At 34.2% G+C, this 6,105-nt stretch overlaps 1 long non-coding RNA gene across 1 annotated transcript; it reads right to left on the minus strand.

Moving 5' to 3' along the window:
• Positions 1 to 2,274: 2,274 nt before the first annotated feature.
• LOC140009196 (uncharacterized) lies at positions 2,275 to 5,853 on the minus strand. The gene is made up of 3 exons (XR_011816550.1): positions 5,612 to 5,853; positions 3,741 to 3,821; positions 2,275 to 2,458 (listed from the first exon to the last, which is right to left on the minus strand). It is a non-coding gene; the product is annotated as an uncharacterized lncRNA (long non-coding RNA).
• Between the last annotated feature and the right edge of the window lie 252 nt (positions 5,854 to 6,105).

Below are 6,105 nucleotides of genomic sequence, written 5' to 3' on the forward strand. Positions count from 1 at the left end.
CAAACTAATATAGTTATATTCTTGGGCAGCCTGAGGTTAAATAACCTAGATAAACATGATGGTGATGATTAATTAGCTGTCACCAAAGTGACCTAATTATGATAAAGTTTATTAAATGGTTATTTATATTCATGTGAAATCATGTTATAGAATTATAATTTGTCTAAAGGTATTATATTTCTATATTCATGAAGTAATTGTTATATTACCCAAAGGTGTATAACTTCTCTGATGCAAGTGAATAATTGTCATTCACTTGTAAAATTGCCCAATTGAATATAATATCTCTATTATGATTTTATAAGTGAATAATTGTTCTCACTTATGGAGTAAATCGCTGGCATGTCGTTATTCAACCCAAAGGTAGGATATGATAATGCAATGGATTGCTCACCTAATGTTCAATTATTTAGTAAATCTATTAAACAAGTTGGTTTGCTAGACATTAAATTAAGAAATTTTTCTACGCCCAAAGGCTAGGACTATTTCTTTAATTTATTGTTTTAGCATATGAGTTTAGATTTACTATTTTAATTAAAATTATAGTATGACAAAATAGCATCCTTATGCCTTATACAAGTATTCTTATTTTTAACTTATATTATATTCCAATAATTTGTAATTATTCCCTTATGCTAGCCATATTATTCTGCTCTCTTGATTTTGGTGCAAAATTAAATTAGCACACGTGAGTGTGAATGTCACCTTAATGTGTATGTGCTAATATAATGGTTGGATACAAGTAGTTAGAGCAATTAATATGCTCATTAAATGTTGTGTTCACATAGAGATGTATGGTTATTACCCATGAAGTGATTAATGTCAAAATTTCCATAAAGGTGGTTCTGGAATTATAGTATAATTTTGACTAAACACCCTTAAAACATATTTTGTTTTAAGTTTGAAATTGTGTGAATTAATTCTTGAATTTAAGGTGCAAGCTACTGATTTATTTATGGTAAATCCATTGATTGAATTCTTGATAATTTCTTCAGCATTTCATTTTAAATTCTCTTTTTGAAGTTTCGAACTGCTCAAAAATCTTTTATAATACACATTAAAGAATATGGTTATTACTCACACTTAACCATGTGTATGTGAAAGAATAAGAGTAGTTTAAATTTGAGAGACAAGACACTTAAGGTTAATATTGTATCTCATAAAACTAGAAATGCAGATAGAGACAATAATGTTTTCATAAAGGATGAAAATATATATTAAAATAAATATATGTTGTCCTTATTTAGTCAAGAAAACATTGAAATATTTGTCTTTATGATTGGAAATTATTTTGAAAGAATTTAGTGGAATGCCTTATTTTTATGACTATGAATGACACTAGATGAATTATCTTACATCACACAATTCACATTGTCAATGTATGTTTAGTTTCAAAAAAGAAATGTAACATATTTGATTGAGGTAAAGCGCCTATTGTAGAAAATAATGCCTTTACGGATATACAAGTGGAGTATTTTTATCCATAATAGAAAGTCTTTTTTCAAAATATATTTTGTTGCAATCTAGAATTCGTTTATTTTAAATTAATAACTATTGAATACAATTTTAATGTTGATTATTCAATAGTAGTTTTAAATAATAAATTTATATTTCTAGATTTTTAAATGATGTATGAAATTGAACAAAACTCTATTTGTCTTATGTAACAATGTTGGCATCATGAAAACTCATTAAGTTTGCAGAGGAGATTGAAATATGTCTCCATAAGTGCATTTAGATAAAAATAAAAGACCTAACGATTAAAATTTAATAAAAGACCTAACGATTTTAAATTTTATCATGACATATGTTTAGACTACATTACAGAAAGTAGATTGGTCAGATTGTTATGGATGACAAAAGGAGTTTACTCTATCAGTAATTATAATGCGAAATTTTGTGAATAATTTTCTGTCAAGTTAAAGTGGTCAAAGATATTTATTTATCTTATTTTGATAACCATTCAAACTTAATGTCTTTGTTCTTGTATTCAAAAATATTTGTACAAGAAAAAAAGATATAAACGTATAAAAGATAGAAAATAAAGTTATAATGAGATAATTTGAATATCCTGTGTGTATAATTCTTGATAGATGGCATTGATAAAGAATATACAATTCTTAATTGACAAAATTTGAGTTATGTATTTGTATCAAGAAATGAACACTTCTGTGACGCCCCCACTTCTCCCTAAGGCGAACCAAAGGGTATCCGCGGGACGCCTGCCCAGCTCTCGCCAGGACTCACTACAATCCATCATTCAAAAGCCCGAAATACCTTAAGTAACTTCAATACATAATTAAAGTACTTCAAATATCTCACACTTACAATTATGTAGCCTTCAAGCTTAAATACAACCCAATGGAAAAGGGTACAATAGTCATCCGTTATAATATAACTTAAAGTCTTCAAAAGAAAACATTCTAGTACTACTCACGAGCACCCTTGGTCTCGAACCCTGTAAAAGAAAACCACAACGTGGGATGAGCTACACAGCCCAGTGAGGTTCCAAGACACTCTAACAGTTCAAATAAATCAAGTAGGATGGGCATATCATATGCATGGTTCAAGGTTACACAATGGCATGTTATCATGGGGTGATAATCATGGTACGGGTAATTTGAGACATTTATCATGAGACAGTTATCATGGTTCAAGACATTGGCATGTATAGTTCACGAGTGATTGGAGCTTATTACAGGCATAGCTCAGGATTTTATATTGGCATTTTAGCACGAAACAATTATCATGATACACGGTAAACATATACTGTAGGATACGGTGTTCCAGTGGAACTCTGTCGGTCATCTGCACCTTATGACTTCCGGATCCCCTCGGTTTGACTGGCCATCACCTTATCCCTCCAGTGGTAATACTCGAGTATACCGAAACGGTTGTCCAGGGTTCCAACCTACCCGACCGAGCCCAGTCCTGGCTCGAGTAGGTCAGTAACCGAGGCAGGGCCCAAGTTCAGCTTATAGCTTACAACATGCACAGGTAACCAAGTAATTCGACAAAAGTAAAATTCATCATTTGAATAGGTCGAGTGAGGTAAAGTACACACTCGCCTAACAATGATGGACAACTTCATATAACATGTGATTCATGATAATCAAGTAATCAAGTGGATACTTAGCACGTAAGCACGTAAGCAATACAAGTTGATTTCATGGGAGCATGTAATTCACGGATATCGAATAATCATATAGATTAGAAATCATATGAGCAAATAGTCAGGTAATCAGGTAGTCATGTGGGTTGGTAAACGGTTCACGATTAACGGTTAACTGTTCACGGTTGACGGTTAATTGACAAGCATTGGTCATATGCATAGGCCATCATTGGCCGTTATCCCATTTTTACCACGTGAGAGTCGAGGAGATTCACTCCAACGACGTATGCAACCTTAGCATACCAAGTCATGTTATTCGAGTATTTTCAAGCATGAATTATTCATCTCAAAAGAGAACGAGTGCGATAAAGTACACACTCGACTCCATTTTTCAAACCCAAGTAGACTAAGTAAACAATCTAGCAAGTTAAGCATGTATCGAGTTCATATGGTCATTTGATATGGTTAATCATTTAACCAATTCATGTAGATATACAATGCAAGTATACATTGCTTAAATAGGCATGAGTATGGTAAATACTTAACACATAGTACTTAACACTTAATAGTCTTGAAATGAGCATGTCCTAGACTTATTCAATTACGTATTTCTATATGGAACACTCACCTAGTCAAAACAAGCGAGTAGTTTTCAAACAAGCGTTTTAGGTGTCCGCTCCGAGTTCCCCTTGGAGATTCCCTCGAGTGCCTGAGCAAACAACCATTAACTATTATACACTATCACTTAGAACCCCTACTTATCAAAGAAGGTTGTACAATCTAAGGAGAATTCATTAATTGTGCCTTAATTAATAATAATCGAGGCTCAAGAGTAAAGTTTTAAAGTCTAAAGAAAGAGACTAATATTTTCCATGAAATCGAGTTCAGAATGTTCAATCGGTATCGAGAAAAGAAGGCAAGTTCCCAAAATCTCATTTTCTAAGAAGTTGACAAATTTCAGCTTTGGGTGTCAATCCTAGAAAAATCGTATCTTGCACTATGTAGGTCCAAAATTGGAAAGCTTGATATCGTTGGAAACTTCTTCAAAAGCACTAAAAGTTCTTAGAAGATAATTTTCCATGATTCCAAACGGAAGATATTCAAAAATTGACTCTAAGTTGCTGTTTGGGACCATTAAGACAGTTTCGGGGTTGGTTTTTGACCATCTTTGAAAATTCGACAAAATTCACACAATACGAACTAACCTCCGAAATTTAGAAATCAATTATAACTACAATCAAAGTTTAAAACGAAACAAACGGAACAAGAATCGAAGTTTTGAGCGCCAAGATATAGCAGCTCAAAGTTGGCTAAAAATTCCTTCTCGATCAAGAATTTCCAGATTTAAACATGAACTTTGGGACTTTGTTTGAACATCTAAACAGACTTGGAATGGCACCAAATTTGGTAGTATTATCCTACCATATAAGGGCTATTCCTCTACCAAATTTTGTAGGAAAATTCATTCGTAAAGTTGGTTAACGAAATCACTAAAGTCCCAAGAAATTCCTCGGCAAATCTGCCTTGGACTTCCGTTTTTCCGTTTTCAAAACGTTTGGCCAATAAAACACCTCAAACACAGTTCATTTCAGTAGATAATATCTAAGATATGTCCGAGGTACATTTGATAGGTGATTTATACCAAGAAGCTTTGGAAAACAAGTCTCAAATCATTGTTAGTTACAAATCTGTCCAAGTGGAAAATTCTATCACTGTAGCTGTTTCAAACTTTGGCCACAACTCACTCAATTAAACTTGGAATTGGGCGTGGTTGATGGCGTTGGAAAGCTCTCTCATAAAGCTGAATTTTCTCAGAAGAAACCATTTTCAAAGTCCATTCACAAACAGCTCGTTTTTGAGCATCAAGATACAAGTCCTGTCCTGTCTCCTGGAGAGAAACGAAACAGGACAGTGATTTTCAAACGAATGGTGTGGCTCACTCAAGTGGAACCAGATCGTGAAATTGATACCAATGGAAATCTGGGAATGTCTAGTTTCCAATGCCACTGACGGCACTCAATTTCGACATCGGAGTAAAGAGTTATAGCCGATACAAAATGACTGCCTGGGCAATACGGGATTCATTTTCCAGTTTTGCTAACTTTGGAAATCAACTCATTTGACCAACCAAATCATGTTATTTCTCAACGAAACTTTGTACACACCCACACTAACATGTAAACAATATAATCAAGTCATTAGAACCTCAAAATTGTGCACAAAAATGGTCGGACAAGACAGGGGTAAAACCAGAAACTTTTGCTTCTTGCACCCAATGAAGTTTCTATCAATTACGCACCATTAATCCATCATTTTAACCACTAAACCAACAATATATCCACTATCAATCATCAAATCAGCAACAACCCAAGAGTGGGAGTTCATAGAGCCCACTTTCACATTTTATACCATAAACAAGACTACCCACATGATTATACAACCTTATATGTGCAATATATCTTACAAAAACTAAGATCTATGGGTTGGATGATTTGCTACCTTCTTGGATGACTAGATCAGAAATTTTTGGTCACTCTTTGCTCCAGAAAACAGTGGCTTTTCAGCTCCCTTTTGCAGCTCAAAATACTCCTCAAGTGTTAATCTAAGTGTGGTGCAAGTTTGGTTGAATTTGGAGATGATTTGGTGAATATTTGATGGAGGAATTTGAAGAACTCTTGAGCTGTTTTTCTTGTTTGTTGTTCGGCCAGATGAGGGAGCAAGAGAGAGAGTGTGATCAGATTTCTAAGCTTCCAAGAGAAGACATTAACTTGTGGCCACCAATCACCCCTTAGTCAACTCACATTAGGAGCCGTTTGGCGCGATTATGGCTCGATTTCTCGCGCGTTTGGTTCACCAGTGCACTAAACCTCTAATGCATTTATATTCATGTAGATAATATTCACTCCTAATTATCCCGAAATAAGGGTCTAAAGTCCCTCAAATAAAGTCACGCGTGTGGAAACGTGTACCGTCAATTTTATCGCTATAACGCG

Source organism: Coffea arabica, chromosome 6e, assembly GCF_036785885.1.
Source record: "Coffea arabica cultivar ET-39 chromosome 6e, Coffea Arabica ET-39 HiFi, whole genome shotgun sequence".
Classification (NCBI taxonomy): domain Eukaryota; kingdom Viridiplantae; phylum Streptophyta; class Magnoliopsida; order Gentianales; family Rubiaceae; genus Coffea; species Coffea arabica.